Here is a 19,467-nt window from a genome sequence, read left to right on the forward strand (position 1 = left end):
GAAATCAATGCTGTCTTGCCTGTAACTTCATGGAGGACATCTTCAGATCAACTAAACTCACCTTCTAGTCTTCCCTATAAGCCCTTACCTGACTCCATTGAAGCAATATGTCTGTCCCATCTTTCCTTCAGTTTATTTCAATTATATATACACTTGGCATTATCTGGAAATCTACTGTAGCTCAGTGGCCACTATTTTCTTTCCCTTTAGTTGCTTTGGTGTTCATCGTTTTTTTTGGTTCTGTCTGATACTACACACATGCATGGTTTGTACATGCATGTGCATGTGTGTGAGCAGGCACACACACACACACACACACACACACACACACACACACACACACACACACACACACACACACACACACGCACACGCACACACACATGCGCGCACATGCACATACGCACACACGTACACACACAAACACATAAATGGATGCAGACATGCATGCACCTACATAAGCAAGTTTGCAATCAGTCTGGCATGTAGACCTCACTCAGTTCTGTATTCCAGTAACAGGAAATACATGTAGCATATTGCTCTCAGCTGTCCCTGTAGTGAATAGCATGCAGCCAGGTGAGTTAAAAAGACATAAACGGGTTAGAGAAAATTCAAATATTGTAAATTAGATCCCATGCCAAAGGAATCATTCCTATGAGGAAAATCTAAAACTGCTGAATCATTACAGACGCTGCTATAGAGGACAGAGGCAAACATGCTTCTAGTTTATAAAGTATACAGGAACTATAAGTTAGGAGTACTGAGAGTTACACTTGGTACAAATCTCTGAAACTTCCACCTATGAAGCAAAACAGAGGTGACACAAAACTCATTTAGTGGGTGAAACCCTGACTGCAGAAAAAGAGAAATGGAAAGCATCAATTCATTGAATAATTAATTAGACAAGAAATTGGAAAACAAGAAGCTAATTAGGCACTTGGGCAATTTATATACTTTTCACTTGTGCTTGTGAGTTAAGAGAGAGAGAAAGGAATGTTTTTTTATATATGGTACCCTAGGTAGACTGCAATATGGAAGTCTTTTTTTAGAATAGAAAAAGTAGTACATAAACACTTTCACATTTGAAAACCTTGCCCTTCCATCTTGAATGTCATAACTGCAGTCTTCTTTAATGGAATCACTATTACTTAGCCAAACCAAGTGCTTCACTGAAGAACTTTACATCTTTTCATTACAGATTAATTGAATGCATTTATATTGTTGATGTACCAGCATGTGTGTTTTATCTGAGTATGAAACTGTAATGTCACTCCTTGCAAAAATTCAAACCAAAAATCAAACAAAACTTCTGGGCATCCTAATTGACAATAACTTCAAATCTGACAACACATATTGCAAGCCATTAAAAAAAATTCACCAGAAACTCGGTTCCCTCTATAGAACCAAGCACTACTTGACAGACAATGCAAGACAAAACATTCGCTTAGTCAACTCATTAACTTACTTTTGGCCATCCTTACTATATATGCCATCTATTCTTACAAACATAAATAATAAACTTAAAGCTAAACTCTCCACGAGTTACAATAAAGTAACCAAATCTGCTGCCAACCTTAAATCTAGGGCTAATTATTGCAGAGCCCTGAAACAACTAAGCTAGATTGAGCTACTCAACAATTTAACATACTCACAATGTATTACTGCATACAATCTTACACGTGCACCAGCAAAATTTTTAGCACTCAAAGATACCTTGCAGTACTACTCTCCAGAAAGAGACCTTCACTCATTCAACAAACTCTTAGTAATCGCAACAAAGTCTAATAACTCAGCAGGTGCCTAACTCTACTCCCATTATATATCTAAACTCTGGAACTCCATGTCGCCATCCCAGCATACCTAAAACAGACCATGAAATGTTCCACCTTCAGACCTTTACTAAAATAACACTTAAACTGCATGTGGTTGTGCGCATACTCTCCACCTGGGTAACTCAATTCTTTGTCAGTCCATATCCCATATCCCTTTATAACTTCTATCCTCTTCTATACAACAAATCTTTCTACAACTCCTCCTCAGTTACCTTCCTATATTAATCCCCTCATTACATTTCAATTTCTCTCTGACCTTCCCATTTTATTTCTATCCTTATAATGAGTTACTATGTCATTTTGTACCTTAGTATCCATACTCCCACTACTCTTGACTAAGCAGATATACAATGCCTCTCTCCTCCCTTCTACCTTCAACTATTAATTAATTATCGGCTATTATACAATGACTGGCCATTACTATTCTAAAACAAGCATGCTGATTGGATAGCCCAACCAGCGTACCCGTTGTAAATCCCAGAATATACCAACAGAAAAAGGTCCGGTCGTCCAGACTTTTTTCCGTTTGAATATTCTGTGAATGAGGGCTGCACATAGGAAGGACTGTATTTTGTTTTTTCCTTTCATTTGACTGAGACACGAGGCAAGTTACACTGAGGCGGCATGACGCCAGTACACTAAAACATTGCCAACTGAGGCATTGCTGTAAAATACCAGCTGTGATTTACATCCTTCCCTTAGACAGGAACTATAAGAATGTAATTTGTGGGATACAAACATGCAAAGGAAAATGACTACAAAATGCTAATTTACGACTCCACTTTTTTGGTTAAAAAAAGAAAACAAAAACTCAGCAACAGAGACTTTCTTATCTCTGTTGCTCCCTTCCAAAGCACTGATGTACTGGGTATGTGTGGGAATGCCAAGTCCCATACGCATGCTCAGTACATCAAAAAAAGCAGCAGGATCCATACCAACAGCGGAAGGACAGCACAGCGCTCTTATACAAAGACATTATTTAAGAAAAGTAAGTATTTTTTTTCTTAAGTAATGTCATTGTATAATAGCAATAACCCACTTCTGGGTGTGGATATTGCTGGATTTACCCACGGTTGTCTTTGTTTGGTCACTCGGGCTTTGCCCTCGTGAGCAAACCACACCAACCGTGGGTAAATCCAGCATTACCCATACCCAGGCATGGGTTATTGCTTAAAAAATTCACACTGCTTATCTCAATTGTATTTATTCTTAACGTCTATACTGTAACCCTCTTTTTTAATGTCTTATATGTCATATCTAATGTGTGCTTGTCACATGTATTGCACATGAACTGTTTGCATACTAAATGTTTTATACTTTGAATGTAACATAATGTCACCACAGAAGCCATATCTATTTTATTTTTTGTATAGACTGAAACTATCATGGACTAAACTAAATGCCCAAAACTGCATTATTGTATCCTTTGGGAAGTCATCTATCCCAGTGAACTACCACATTGGCAATATGCCCCTAAGAGTTGACCCAGTTGTTTAGGATTTGGGTACTTATGTGGACAGTGAACTAACTTTTGACCAACATGTGTTCATTGTTGTAAGACAATCCTTCTATACTGCACAGCTTATAAAAAAGGGATTGTGTCTGGATCTAGGAATGTCATTGTTCTCCTTAACTCACCCCTCATTACTGTCCAGTCACATGCAATAAATGCAACACCCACAAAGATGCCTTACTAAAAGAATATAAGGCCTAAACATGTCCTACATGGACTGATTCAAGGCCCGGTAACCATACTTGGTATCTTAAAGACTGCTAAGAGGTGACCTGTGTCTAGCATATAAGGCATCCTCTGACCCAGTACTGAAGGATTTATTGCACATCAGCTAGTCCAATGGCATCAGAAATACTCAACCTAGGTATCTAAACCTCTTCTGCATCATCAACAGAATGGTTTTCAGGGACAGGTATATCTCACAGAGGATACTACTCTTCTAGAATAGGCTCCCCATCCACATAAACAAAGTTCATCCCTGTCCATATTCAAATTTGGATGTATAGATGGGAAACAGAAAATTTACTCCAGGACTGCACTCTGTACACTACCTCAATACATAACACCTCAGTCACCTTCCTCCTTAAGAGTCTTGAACTCCCTTGTAGGTTTTTGTACCTTGCTTTCCCATCTACTTCCTCTGCCACTTTATCCTCCGTCCTTTAACCCCCATGTACATTAATATAAATCCTATAAGTAACCTTGTCCGGTATACCCTCATTTCCTATTATTTCATCTCACTTTGCAACAATATCATAACAATATATTCAGTTTCTTTAAGTTCTAGGTCATTGCAATCATTGCATAAGCGATTATATTTAGTATGTAACTTTACTCAGGGTCTTATATATTCTTGTTGTCAACTGGGTCAAAGGTTCATAGGTAAGTACTAAACAATATTTCTGTAGACCATTACAAGCCATCAAAAAATATATATTCAAAAGCCCCCCCCCCCCTCCTCAGGTTCAAGGACGGGTCTAGATCAACCAGTTGCACTGACTTAGAGTTCACAAATGTATCTCTAAGTTGTAGATATCTCCAGAAGTCACTGTTCTCCAGACTAAATTTGTCTGATAACCAGTGAAAGGAAGGAAGCAAGCATGAACTTGCCATCAACCTCTTTGATTAACTCCTTCAAGGAATGAATGCCCTTACTCCCTCATTTATACCATTTGACTAACTCTTTTGTTTATTAAGTATGGATTGTCCTGAATGGGAACATTTACTCCCATCAACAAATGAGAAGTTAAAACTTTCCTTAAAGCACATAGGACTTTAAATATAAGACAACACATAATGACTGTGAATCCATTTGAGGACAGAATAGCAAAACCATTTAAGCACAAGGTAGTTAGTGTTGTTTAAGGGGTTGGATTATATTTTAAACCATAACATGTTTTTAATTAACATACCCAACAAAGGTAGACAGTGAAGACATATATATATATATATATATATATATATATATATATATATATATATATATATATATATATATATATATACAAATCCAAGTAATAAAAACTTATACCCCCTTAGTCAGAATAGTATAAAGAATGGATTTCTTGACTTTATCTCTGTTACCATCTCGTATAAATTGTAAGGCAAGCTTTTTAATTAAAAAAACAAAAACTGCTGCATTGCCATAATCAGTAAGAGTCCAAAGACACTAAACAGCTTAGGTAAAAAGAAAATACAAGAGCATTGTCATGATGTTTATCTGACCAGGAATGATCATACATGAAAAGAATATCCAGCACTGCTTTCACATGTAGGTGTAGTATCTTGTTATTGTGGGGTGTTAGGATATTCCAAAGTATTTGTGAGGTGTCATAAATCAACCAGCTGAAGGAGAGGGGAATGATTTTTTAAAATCCCTAGCAGATTGATTAATAGGTGGTGAATCAGTTTTAGGCTGACCTTTAAACCATAAATATTTAATAAAGTTTGGAAGTCATCCTCCGAATGCTTCTTAAGGTGAAGACAGACAACTGCAAGAAGCATAATGCAGGCTTTTTGCTCCACATGTATCCAGTCATGTAAAGTTGAATGAGAAGGTATCCACCTACACAGTGGTTAAACTGGGAAACAAATAAAGAGCAGCACCAATGGGTCCCTTTCCTTACCTGAAATGGTCTAGAGGTTTGAGAGTTGTCACATTGATACGTATGGAGTGCTGCAAAGTCATTTGACCTGCCTGATAAATGTGTGAGGGGATGACTACCACAGCTCCTGTCTGTTGTGTACAATGTGTATAATGAGTGTACATTGTTTTTTATGTCTGTTACAACTCCTTCATACTGTTGAATGCTCTGCTGTAGCTCTGTTGATTATAATATACTATTGTTGACTTTTGGCCTTGTATCCTAATTTAATATTCTTGAATCTCAATGTAATTTAAGTTCTGATCATTGTGAGCCTGGGTCATTGCAAAAAAAAGGTATTTAGACCAGTTCAGTTACCATGTTATCAAGCTGCAACAAATAAATAAATAATAAATAATCCTACCTGAAGGAGTCAGCTGCCTTTTCAAAATCAATAAGCAAGGTGACATATGATAAGCACACTGTAAAAAGGAAAGTAATGTGTATTAAGTGATCAACACCTATCTCCCTTTAGTAAAAGCAGCTTGTTGGCTGCTATGTTTCGACAGAAGCAAGTGAGGTCTGTTGTAAAGAAACCTACTGTATAATTTTGAAAGATAAAGATCAGTATTGTACTTTGTATCATAGGTCCTTGCCAAAAGATTTCAGCAGGACTATAGTTAATGAATTTTTTCAGAGATTGAGGAAGATCATTTTATGTATCCTGTTATCACCTGAACACTTCTTTCAAGAGACTGACCAGTGTTTCGTGGAGCTTTTCTTGTAAATTGATAGTAAAGCCAGCTGTCATTGGTGCTTTATCATTCAGGGTTTGTTTAGTGGCCTACATAATATCACTGCATTCTATAGTAGACTTTAAAATGACTATGTATGGCTTTGTCTTGGTTCAAGGAACATGGCAAGTGCAGAGGGTAAGGGTAAGTCTCTGATGAATAAACATCTTCCACAGGATGGATAATGAAGGCACTGTATAGTTGCACAGAAAAAAATGTAACATCCTTGTTGAGGTCTTTGGAGAGGGGTCAGTGGTAGAACCTGATTGTACATAGATTCCAATAATTTCTCTAGAAGCTCTCCTTTGATGCAAAAAGATAAATATGTTCCCATGTGGTTACCTTGTGCTCACACTGCTCACACTTAGGTAGTTGCTTTCAGAAGGCATAAGTCTATTTCTTCCTTCTGCAGTCTAGCCAGTTCATCACTCCCTTGTCTGCATTTCCTTAAAGTAATAATATCTTTAAAATGAGACTTTATAAACATCTTATGCAGTATCAAGACTCATACCTCTCAACTGTACAGATTTTTGCAGAATGTCCAGATTTCTGCCTTATATTTTTGACCCATTTTTCATAAAATTGTGGTTTTCTGGTAAATCAGTGACAAATCATTAAAGATTGACGTTAGAAAATACAGACATTTGAGTTTCGGACTTCATACCCTTCAGAAAATTCATCCTAATGCAAAACCTGTTATCCTAACAAATTTCTAAATTTGTAAGAGCAATATTTAAAAATTGTCCCTATTTTCAGGCCTTTGTCCCACTTTTATTTATAGCTTTGTCCAGATTTCTTGCTCTAAGAGGTTGATAGGTATGTGACAAGACTTCTTCTTCAAAATTCTTTCCCCTCTTCTTCCTAGCCTCTAGTACTCAGGATCTAGTGCACTATATCTCACCTTTTTTGTTAGTTAAAGGCATTCCCACCAAGGAAAAAGAAGACAGCCAACCTGAAGAATCTAACTCTATAAACTGTTCCACCGCTTTCTTAATTGTACTGCAGGTCTTTGGTTGCTCAAAAATTTGTGGGTTTCTTGGCCACATGTACTCTCCTTCCTCCGACAAAATCACAAAATCAACTGATTAATAGTCCAAGAATGAACATATGATTCTACTGACCTAACTAAGCTATTGGATGCCAAAAATATCTAATCTACAATGGGAACTAAGATCAGGAATTGAAAAAGTACACCCTGCATCATCTGGGAGTATGATGCACTGTGTATACACCAGGGCCCCCTCTCAGTATATTCTCTGAGATCTTTTAGTGACCTAGCGCACCTTTCACTGCTTGGATTTGAGTAGTCTAATGTGAAATCTATTAATACATTAAAGCCCCCTTCCAGCAATACCAGAACATGGTCCACTAATCTTTCTAAGTACTTAAAAGCAAGCAAAGAACCATTGCTGCAGGTCACAAGAGTTCCTGAGAGAGTATTCCCTTAAGTGCATCCACCTGACCTCATTATCTTTTTATTACCTAGCTTGTCGTGAATCAGAATGAAAATGCCTCTTTTAGTGTTTTTTGTTAAACTGTATAGCTTGTAGCCTTTCCAAACAAGTAACCCATATCTCCACCACTTCTTCTCCCTCTCAAACTCTATTCACCCTTTTCTGTTCCACTTATGCAAGTGTTGTAAGGTGGAAGAGGATAGAACCCTGCTGATGAATTAAGACGAAAACCTCGACTGTTGTATATAAATTCCACGACACCCTTGAGTAAAATCAAAAGTTGGTTTATTTAATCCACGTTAAGCGCTTTCAGCTGTCCCCAGCCTTCATCAGAACAAATAATCTCTCCAAAGACAGGGTTTAAATACATACCTAATTATCTCCTTAATTAATAAATTGGTAAAAAACCCGCCAAAAACATTTTAACTATTTTAAAAAGACATGATATCAAAACCCATAGTTGTCAAAATTTACTTAATCCTACTTCTATATCACTACTAAATGTATATATAGAGAAAACATTATCATGTGAGGAAAATTCGATATATATTAAAAATGTGTACGTTAAAAATTGTATTTTTATCTAACATCCATTATTCACTTATACCAACTATCTTGATACGACAAGCATACATGTACACCTTTGCACTCAAATGTTTAATAACAGTAATGCTGCTATATGCCTCTAATATGTAATTCATAATATATACTTCTAAGTAAGTTATTCCAAAGCTAAAAATGGTTTTAAACTAATAAAATCATTAAGACCTGGAGGTCTTGTGGAGTCCATCAGAATTTGCCACTTGCTTTCACATAGTGCTAACTTGGTTTTCCAATCACCTCCAAATGGTGTGTAGTCCACCTGCTCAATGATAGAAAAAAGAAAACTGTGGTCAACACCTTTATCTAAGATGTGCCTGCATAGTGCATTTTTAGTGTCACACTTCCCTATTCTATACTGGTGTTCGTAAATACGTCTATTTAGTTGTCTCTCAGTTTTGCCGATGTAATGGGCATTGCATACTATGCAGATGGCCACGTAGACCACCTGTTTGCTTTTACAGTTCCCCCTTTTGCATTTGATAATGGTGTGACATGTATCATTTATCTTAATTATTTTGCTTGTGTTAATGTATTTGCATTGTTTGCAGTTACCACATTTTGTGGTCCCTTTGTCTGTATCCCCTTTCAATCTGGTGTGACCATCTTTTTGCAATATTCTCTTTATATTGGGAGCTGTTTTAAAAACACATCTGGGACCACCCTCACGAAAAAAAGTACCTACATTCCCATAGCTAATCCCCATGTGACGAACTTCGAACACCTGGTTTGCAATGATATTTATTGGATATACAACAAGGAAAAACATCAGAGTGGGGATGTTGCAGATAATCTTTCCAGGTTGGAAAGGAAATGTTTACGTGACCTCACCTTGAACAGGGACATCAGAGTCATGAAACCCGACAAGGGAGGGGGGGCTGTGATTTTCTCCACCAAGGACTACGACCAGGAGATCGACAACATTCTTCATCATTCAGGAAATTACGAAAACATCTCCTTAAACCAGGTTAACATTGGACACAAGCGTATAGACCTCATTCTAGAGGAATATTTAATCGACAACAGGATCAACAATGAGACCTATTCCTTTCTGAAAGTGGACCATCCAGTCTTAGCAAGGATGGTGGGCATACCCAAGGTGCACAAGTCTATCGAGCAACCTCCCTTTCGTCCCATCGTGTCAGGTTCCAGATCCAAAACCTTCAAAATAGGACAACTGATAGATGGATGGCTTAAAAAGACATACGAAGGCATTCCTCATATCATCAAGGATTCATGGAGATTTTTAGGGACCATCAAGAAAGAACTACAGGACACCAATTCCATCTTGTTGACCATAGATGTCGTGGACCTATTTTCCAGCATTCCCAGGACTGAAGGTTTGGAATTTTTTGAAAGAAGTCTAACGAAGTTTACCGACTTCTCTTGGGACAAGGTCAGTCTCCTGTGTGACATGATGTCACTAGTGTTGGATTACAACTACATTTTACATCAAGGTGAATATTTTAGACAGACCAGGGGAGTTGCGATGGGAGCAGCGTGTGCCCCCATCTTTGCGAATTTGGTCTTGGCAGAATGGGAATCTGAGTATATTTTCAAAAGCCCTCATTACAGTAACATCGCCTTATATGTCAGATATCTAGATGATATTTTTATCTTGTGGAGGGCATCAGAGGACAAGCTGTTGGAATTCATGACTTTTCTTAATCAAACAGTGGATTTTTTACAATTTACATTCGACTACAGCTATGAAGAAATGTCTTATTTAGACGTCTTATTAACCAAAAATGACAGTGGATTTTCGTCCAGAATCTATAGAAAACCAACATTTTCCAATGATTATGTTCATTACAGCAGCAACCATCCCCCTCATATTTTCAGTAACATAGTCAAAGGTCAATGCATCCGGGTGGCAAGGATGACGTCCAACAAATGTATGGTGGAAACCGAAATGGATATTATTAAGGACATGTTCATCACGAGAGCCTACCCTGCGAAGATGGTGGATGGGGTTATCAAATATGTTACCCGGGAATGGGGTAAAAAATATCTTCCATTGTTAGGTACATTCCAACCTATTACCAAAGAAGATACTCCCAACACATCTGTAGGTAGGGTATGCGTACTCATGTATTCCCCCAAAACATATTTGATTCAAGAGATATTGGACAGGCATTGGAAAACCCTGACGATCATAGACAAGGAGCAAATTTTGGGTACCAAACCCAGATGTGTTTTTAAAACAGCTCCCAATATAAAGAGAATATTGCAAAAAGATGGTCACACCAGATTGAAAGGGGATACAGACAAAGGGACCACAAAATGTGGTAACTGCAAACAATGCAAATACATTAACACAAGCAAAATAATTAAGATAAATGATACATGTCACACCTTTATCAAATGCAAAAGGGGGAACTGTAAAAGCAAACAGGTGGTCTACGTGGCCATCTGCATAGTATGCAATGCCCATTACATCGGCAAAACTGAGAGACAACTAAATAGACGTATTTACGAACACCAGTATAGAATAGGGAAGTGTGACACTAAAAATGCACTATGCAGGCACATCTTAGATAAAGGTGTTGACCACAGTTTTCTTTTTTCTATCATTGAGCAGGTGGACTACACACCATTTGGAGGTGATTGGAAAACCAAGTTAGCACTATGTGAAAGCAAGTGGCAAATTCTGACGGACTCCACAAGACCTCCAGGTCTTAATGATTTTATTAGTTTAAAACCATTTTTAGCTTTGGAATAACTTACTTAGAAGTATATATTATGAATTACATATTAGAGGCATATAGCAGCATTACTGTTATTAAACATTTGAGTGCAAAGGTGTACATGTATGCTTGTCGTATCAAGATAGTTGGTATAAGTGAATAATGGATGTTAGATAAAAATACAATTTTTAACGTACACATTTTTAATATATATCGAATTTTCCTCACATGATAATGTTTTCTCTATATATACATTTAGTAGTGATATAGAAGTAGGATTAAGTAGATTTTGACAACTATGGGTTTTGATATCATGTCTTTTTAAAATAGTTAAAATGTTTTTGGCGGGTTTTTTACCACTTTATTAATTAAGGAGATAATTAGGTATGTATTTAAACCCTGTCTTTGGAGAGATTATTTGTTCTGATGAAGGCTGGGGACAGCTGAAAGCGCTTAACGTGGATTAAATAAACCAACTTTTGATTTTACTCAAGGGTGTCGTGGAATTTATATACAACAGTCGAGGTTTTCGTCTTAATTCATCAGCAGGGTTCTATCCTCTTCCACCTTACAATACTTATGCAAGTGTACATATATTTGGCTTGTTAGATCTTCTGTGTAAATATTGTTTAACTACTGTTATTTGTATACTGTGCATTGTTTTGTTACATTGTAACGTAACTGGGCTGAGCCTGTAATTGATCATTGTTTAATCAGTGCTTTACCCAAGTAAACAAATTTAAATAAAACAAATAAAACATTCATCTTGAGTGCTTGTTAGTTCATAGGTTCATAGGAAAGTACTAGGCAACTGGTCTGCAGACTATTAAATGCCTACCTAAAAACTCCTATTCAAAAGCTCCCTCTAGCCGCAAGTAGAGCAAAACAATATAGACCTGGAGAGAATTTGAGGCTGCCCATCCAGTTATGTAAGTTTACCTTGAAGGTGGCAAAAGTGCTACTCTGCATGAAGTGTAGCAGAAGTTTCTTCCATAGGTAACAGATGCACTGGGATATGAATTTATTATGCCAATTATGTCATTTATCTGCTGGTGAAGGTTTAGTTTTACTTGCATCATCAATAATTTATTTAAATTTTACCTGTACATCAAAAATATTAATGTTTTTCCTACATCATCTTTTAGAAGGACCTAATTGATTAAATGAAAACTGAGTAATTAACCAGATTCTGTAATCTTAGCACTAGCAGTATATCTAGCATCAACACAGTAACCTTATCAAAGGATGAAGCCCTTCAAAAAATATATGACAGTAACTTTAAACATTAATTGTTTAAAAAAAAAGTATAGTGGGGATTCAATAAACTCTGTGTAAGCTTTGTTCAAAGCCTAAATGAAATTTATGTGTTTACGATGTGAGCAGCAGCGCTAATTACATATTCATGCCACGCAACGCATTTAAATATAAACAAGCATGGTTTTGTGGCTAGCAACAGTGTTGCCAACCAGGAAACTGTGTATAGTAACATGGATAGCAGCAGACATGTAGAGCTGTTTATCTACAGGCAAACTAGGTCGGTTGGATTGTGAGAAATGCCACATTAATTACCAGGGTTAATAATATAGTACTGTATATAGTCCAAACACATTACAGGACTGTGTATACAGTTCAGAGTATTGTGGAATAATGTTTTTCCTACATCATCTTTTAGAAGGACCTAATTGATTAAATGAAAACTGAGTAATTAACCAGATTCTGTAGTCTTAGCACTAGCAGTATATCTAGCATCAACACAGTAACCTTATCAAAGGATGAAGCCCTTCAAAAAATATATGACAGTAACTTTAAACATTAATTGTTTTAAAAAAAAGTATAGTGGGGATTCAATAAACTCTGTGTAAGCTTTGTTCAAAGCCTAAATGAAATTTATGTGTTTACGATGTGAGCAGCAGCGCTAATTACATATTCATGCCACGCAATGCATTTAAATATAAACAAGCATGGTTTTGTGGCTAGCAACAGTGTTGCCAACCAGGAAACTGTGTATAGTAACATGGATAGCAGCAGACATGTAGAGCTGTTTATCTACAGGCAAACTAGGTCGGTTGGATTGTGAGAAATGCCACATTAATTACCAGGGTTAATAATATAGTACTGTATATAGTCCAAACACATTACAGGACTGTGTATACAGTTCAGAGTATTGTGGAATCCCACTTCAGGCATTCTGTACAAAATTTGTGTAAATAATCCATAACGGTACATGGACAGCAATATAAAATAAAAAATCAGGGGAAGTGTGTTGTATTGAACAGGGACATATGGATAAATTGTTTAAATGAACACAGGCAAAGAGGACAGGTGAAACATTGTAATGTACAGCAGATGAGAGTATGTAAATGGAAGACATGGTACAGTACGGACTGCACAGTGCAAATGTATATTATGTGACCAACACACAAAGTGACATAACAATGGAGAAGGATGTCTTTGTGATACAAGCATCCTGACATGAACAATGGAGAGGACATCTATAAGGGATGTTATATGCAATCAGGGTTAGGTGCATATTGTGAAGCTGCGCAAACTGATTTCCTTGAATATGACTGTGATGTCAGCAGAGGTCCCTACCAAGTGGGACACAGTTACAGGCTCATGGACAACAGTAAACAGAAGCATGCACAATCATGGACAATATCAGAATAATATCACCAGTAATCTCATGTCTCTGACATAGCATATGTGATTCTGAGTGATCATAGATGGTTCTGCACAAACACACTTGTACAACTATTATGACATGTCGCCAATATATAAGGGTAATCAAGCACACATTCCTGACACTGTAACATCTGCTGGAGGTGTTAGGAGGGAGACTGCTATAGCTGTATGTGACATTACGATAAATCCAGACTAGTTGACTGGTATGCATGGCATATATATGGCACAATCCATACTGTCACAAAATTAACTTATGCCATCAATGTTGTCAAACAGCTATGTATGTACTGTGTGCATCACCAGAGCAGGTATCACACATGCATCTGGTATAACACATTGGCAGGAATTCTACACCATCAGGCAGTAATGTTTATGCAACAAAAAGAATACCTAGGCATGGCCAATAAGATGTGTGGGAGCTCACTGTGACAAAGGTGGTACAGCTGAGTTACACATAACTGGAAGATGTGTAGGGAAGTACATGAAGAAGGGTGCACTGTACTCAATTATTGGTGTAATGAAGTCTGTGAACTATGGAGGTATTATGACCTTTGATGTGGATGTCATGCACATACTCAGGAGCTCTGTTACATACAAGGGAATAGTCACCACTGTGGGCACACACTGGTGGAAGTTCCATATGCCATCTACCCCAGTACACAGATCACATACCACTTGGTATCCTCATAGGGGTGCGATGTCTACATTATCATTGGGTTGTGCATTTTTTTCATAAAGTAACACACACACACATGTTTTTGTTGCATCTCATGTGTTGTCATGGCTGTGGCAGCAATCTTTGGTGTGTGTTGATATTGCCTGTATTATACTAATATCACAGCTGGAGTCAATGATTGCCCACAATCTGCAATCCTCCAGACAACTGTTTGGCACAGGATGTGTATGTCATTCTTGACATATGTGACCTAAATAATGGACAGGAAAGGGCCTAGCAGACAGCCTTAATGTACAGACCAGATCACTGTACTTGAGATATATAGGACACATCATAATTATCAGTCTATTTAGATGCCACATATGTGATCCAGTGGTCTACCCACTTGGTGATATAGGAGTTTATGGCCACTTGTGACAGTGTTGAGTTAATACCCCAGTGTGGATTTGTGTCAAATGCTTTGGCTGCTCAAGTTTCACAGGATGCCAGTGTTGTCATCATGCATGCCTTTGATGACATTCTTGGAGACATCTAACAGATGTAACAGGCATGGATGTAGCATTAACAACATACACCTGTCTTTTGCACAGAGCTAGGATATTACCAATGTCCACTTAGAAAAAGACTGTGATTACATGTTGGTTTAGCTCACATATTAGGAGAGTCAGGATGTGGCTATATATGCATGCATCCATCAGGTGCTGCCCCCCAACTCAGATGGATACATGTTGATGTACACCCTTTTACAGTAACATAGTCCACCTGGAAGGTGTGTTGAAGTATGGATTCAACCGTGTCAGGTAGGTGCATGTTCTGAGTCATGCTATAGGTGATCTGTGATGTTGTCACAGCCTATTGATTCTGTGTGATTGACCTGGATGAAGGTAAGACAGTGCATACTGCCTACCTTGATCTGGCCTAGGGTTTGGACACAATCCCCCACTCAGGTATCATTGAAAAATGCTCCCAGCTGAGGATTAACCCTTTTGTCAGTAGATGTTTAGCCAATTGGCTCAGCAACAGAACACATACTGTGAATGTCGGTGAATCAACCTCTGCCAGTAGAGCTGTCACCAGTGGTGTACCACAAGGATCTGGTGCTGGCCCTTTACTGTTTGGAATCTATTTCTCAGATGTCCAGGCTAAAGTATATGGCTTTTGGCTTACAAAGTGCAATCCATCAACAATGTTAACCTATTACAAAAGGCGATAACACAGACAAATGATTGGCACCAAAGCCACATGATCTACAAATAAATGCAAAAATGTGTCATTATTTTTGCCTTCTTCAAAGTGGAATTTCCTGTTAATTACAGCATTGACAACACCCCCATATGCTCAAACCCAGTGGTGTATGACCTGGGAACACAGGTAGATAGCAATCTGAACTTCAACCACCAAGTTTCTACAGTGGTATGGAAAGACTATATCATGCATCTCATAAGTCAGACCATCACATCCAGGTCTGAGGATGTTATAACAGCACTGTACTCAACACTCATCAGAACACTAATAGAGTACAATGCTTCCTTTTGCATGTACCTCACCAGATACTTGCAGCAGCTGGAGAGAAAACAGAGGTTTCTCACCAAGAAAATACACGGCCTACAAATCATGCCATGACATATGTGGATAGACTGAAAGCCATTTCACTGTAATCTGTATGATATATGATGAGATGACTTGTGCCTGCCCTACAGACAAGTCTCTGACCCTGCCTGATGGGAATACTGCACATCAGCAAGTCAGCTACAGCTGATGACATCAGCAAAGTCTGCTGACAGGAAGATGGTAAATGCTCTCTCTAATGTCAAGCAAGTGCACAAACACACACACACACACACACACACACACACACACACACACACACCAGTTGACTGCAGTGAGAACAGAACCCCTGCCTATATTAGTATACCAACTAGAGCACTCTGTATTTAACACAAGTGCCACAGCACAAGTCTGACTTGGAGAGTGTCAGACAACCCTTTATAAGTGATGACATCAACACTGGTGAGGAGAAGATGGTAATACCAGTGTCCCACATGCTGATGTAAAATGCTGTTTCTAATGTCAAGCAAGTGCACAAACACAAACACAGTTCACTTGACTGCAATTGGAACAGAACCCATACCTATCTAAGTATACTGACTACAGCACTCTGTATTTAATGCAAGTGCCACAACACAAGTCTGACTTGCAGATTATCAGACAGAATATTATAGGTGATAACATCAGTAGTGTATGGTAAGGAGAAGATGGTAATAGCAGTGTCCCCAATGCTGGTAAAGATTCTGGACTCTTGAACACCCCACCCTAAATTGGGCACCTTCTCCTCTAACACCAGACATGGCTAACCTGAAAATACTGCAATAGGAAATAATGCTTTCCTGCCCAATGCATGTTATTGCATTTTCTTGTAGTGTGCAAACCTGAGCAACGATGCCAACTGCATTTGCAGGATGTTAGGTGGAGAGAGAGCAACAGTGCCAAACAAAGAGGAAAGCAGTTTTGGAAACTGGAAGGTTAATCTGACACTTGACATTAGTTTGAGGGGTTTATGCTGCTATAACTCTTTGCCAATTTAATTTTGCAGACATGCACTGGGAACATGAATTTTTATGACCTGACACATGTTTAGCTTGGCTTTATACATTGATAAAATCATTTTTACAGTGTGGGGTTCAAACCTTTGCATAAGAGAACAATATTTTCTTCCACAGCAGTGATTTTCCATCTTTGCCAGAGAAGAAGTTCTTCTCAGACATAGTCATGAATTATTTATAAATACACATGATAGATTGAGGTGTTAACCGTGTATATATGTGACCTAACAAGGTCCTTTTTGTTTATACATTCATTTGTGTATGTGTCTTATTGAAGTACGAAGGCTATCCCAGTCCAGATAGCAGAATTATAGATACAGAAATATAGAAGTCAGTATGCTCTCAGTCATACATCTGAACATTCAAAACACAGTGTGTCTTATGCCTCCCATCTGCACTGCTATGCATAGTTATTATTTATAATTAAGTATACATTATTATAAGTGATATTTAATACAATGTGAAATGGAGCAATAGTACAAATGTCTGGAATTTCCTGTATTAGAACCCAGGGCCATGTATATAGCAGCCCTACAATCACACCTGTTGCCACAGGAATATTGAAATAACACTTGTATATTTTCCTGTTCATTACTATAAACTGAACTGTCAGAACAGTAAAAATATGTTGCACTTCCTGTGTTAGAACCCAGGACCACCTTTACATTACAGCCCTACACTTTTACCTGCTGTCACAGGAATAGTTAAATAACAGATGGATATTTCCCTATTCATTATTAACTTCTGCATGTTAACTGCTGTGCAATGGTGGTCACTGTGTTCGCATGGTGCCCAACAGAATTAATAGAATGTATCTGTTTTGAAACTGTTGACTGTCTGCTTCCTCTATGCATGTGTTGTAGACCTGCAGGTGTTAGAGAAGGTTGCTAACCACCACACAATGATGCTAAGCAGTGTTGTGTGATGGAAAGCAAAAATTGCAACAATGTATCCTTTTTGACATTTAGAATGTCTATGTCCTGTCTGCAGGTGTTCTTTCTACTTCCTGTGTGGGCCAGTGGGTCAGGTTTGCAGACCGCTAAGCATCATGCAAATGAGATAAGCAAAGCTAAACTTGTTTTAGCCTTGTGATCAGTGCTTATTAGGTGTCATCCTTAAAAGACAAAGGTAGGAGTTAAACCCTGATGTACACAGAGTATATGCTCTGTGGATTAATGTGTTTAGTAGATGTGCTACACACACAAGTGATTCACAGGTGTAGTTGATGTATTGGTCATCAAAGAAGTACTTCACGTGACATTTATTGTTTTTCTCCATTTCCCCTGTTTGCGCTAAGCTGTGCACCATGCAAATACTGGCATAAAAACGGAAAATTAGGAGAAAGAAAGAAAAGAAATCTATTAAATAAACAACACTTCAAAATTTGTGTTGGTTCACATGAAATATTTTTATACAGGTCTGGATTTGAACTCTCACTCCAATGAACCTTCAAAACATAGTAAGGGTGTCTTACCCTCTATACCACAAAAACAGCTTTGCAGCAGAGAATGAAAATCATTCTGCATTCAAGCAACTGCCATATCATACACAGTATTAAAACATTAATACAAAACATATGACAGTTTTACACTACTAAGTTGTTTGTACATGTATTAATTTCAGATGTAGTGTAATGAGTGATCACACAACCATTTACATTACTGTTTGCAGAAATGCAGTTCTGTCTTATCTCCATGTGTTTGTTGCTCATTCTTCTCTTACCTGACCAGTAATCTGAGACATGCAGTCTGTAAAGAATTCTGTATCATTGTCCTTAAAATGTGTGAGGATATTAAATGGCAATAATATACAGTGTCAACAAATGCAGGGGAGGCTAGATGTTACTGAGCAGAAACTGAGAAATGTGTGCTGCTTGCTTACATTTTAAACTTGATACAATTACTTCTACACTTTGCAAGTCTAATCTGGCTGACACATCCACTGAAGGTAAGGGAGTCTGAATTGCTGTTGGGTTTTCCTTCTCCCTACCAGTAATCATTCAGAGTTGCAATCCATTAGCAACAAACACTGAGGGAGTGCCTGTACTATATTTACATCTGCTAAACAGAGCCAAGAATTTGGGATTCAGCAATTTTAGTGAGTTCACACCTCATTTGGATATTCACAGTGCTCACAGCCCTGAATCTACACTATAAAAAATGGAACCACATAGCTAGGAACCTGAAAGTGAGGAGACTTATGTGGAAAATACAGAAGACGACTGCTGTTACTTTGGATTTATCTGCACAGAAGACTATTGATATTCATAAAGTATGATTGCATTTTTCAGTTATTTATTGGATATGCTCACATGCCACTAAGAAAAAAATATATATATAATTGTGTGTGTGTGTGTGTGTGTGTGTGTGTGTGTGTGTGTGTGTGTGTGTGTGTGTGTGTGTGTGTGTGTGTGTGCATTGCCAAATAATACTTTTATCTGTATGCACTTCTTAGAAGTCTACTGATAGTATGGGCATTTTTGTTGGGACATTTCACATACACAGCCTTATTAACTTTCATCACAAGTATTAATGTTACAATT

Source organism: Protopterus annectens, chromosome 2.part2 (genome assembly GCF_019279795.1).
Source record: "Protopterus annectens isolate FY-2018-M chromosome 2.part2, PAN1.0, whole genome shotgun sequence".
Taxonomy (NCBI): Eukaryota; Metazoa; Chordata; order Ceratodontiformes; family Protopteridae; genus Protopterus; species Protopterus annectens.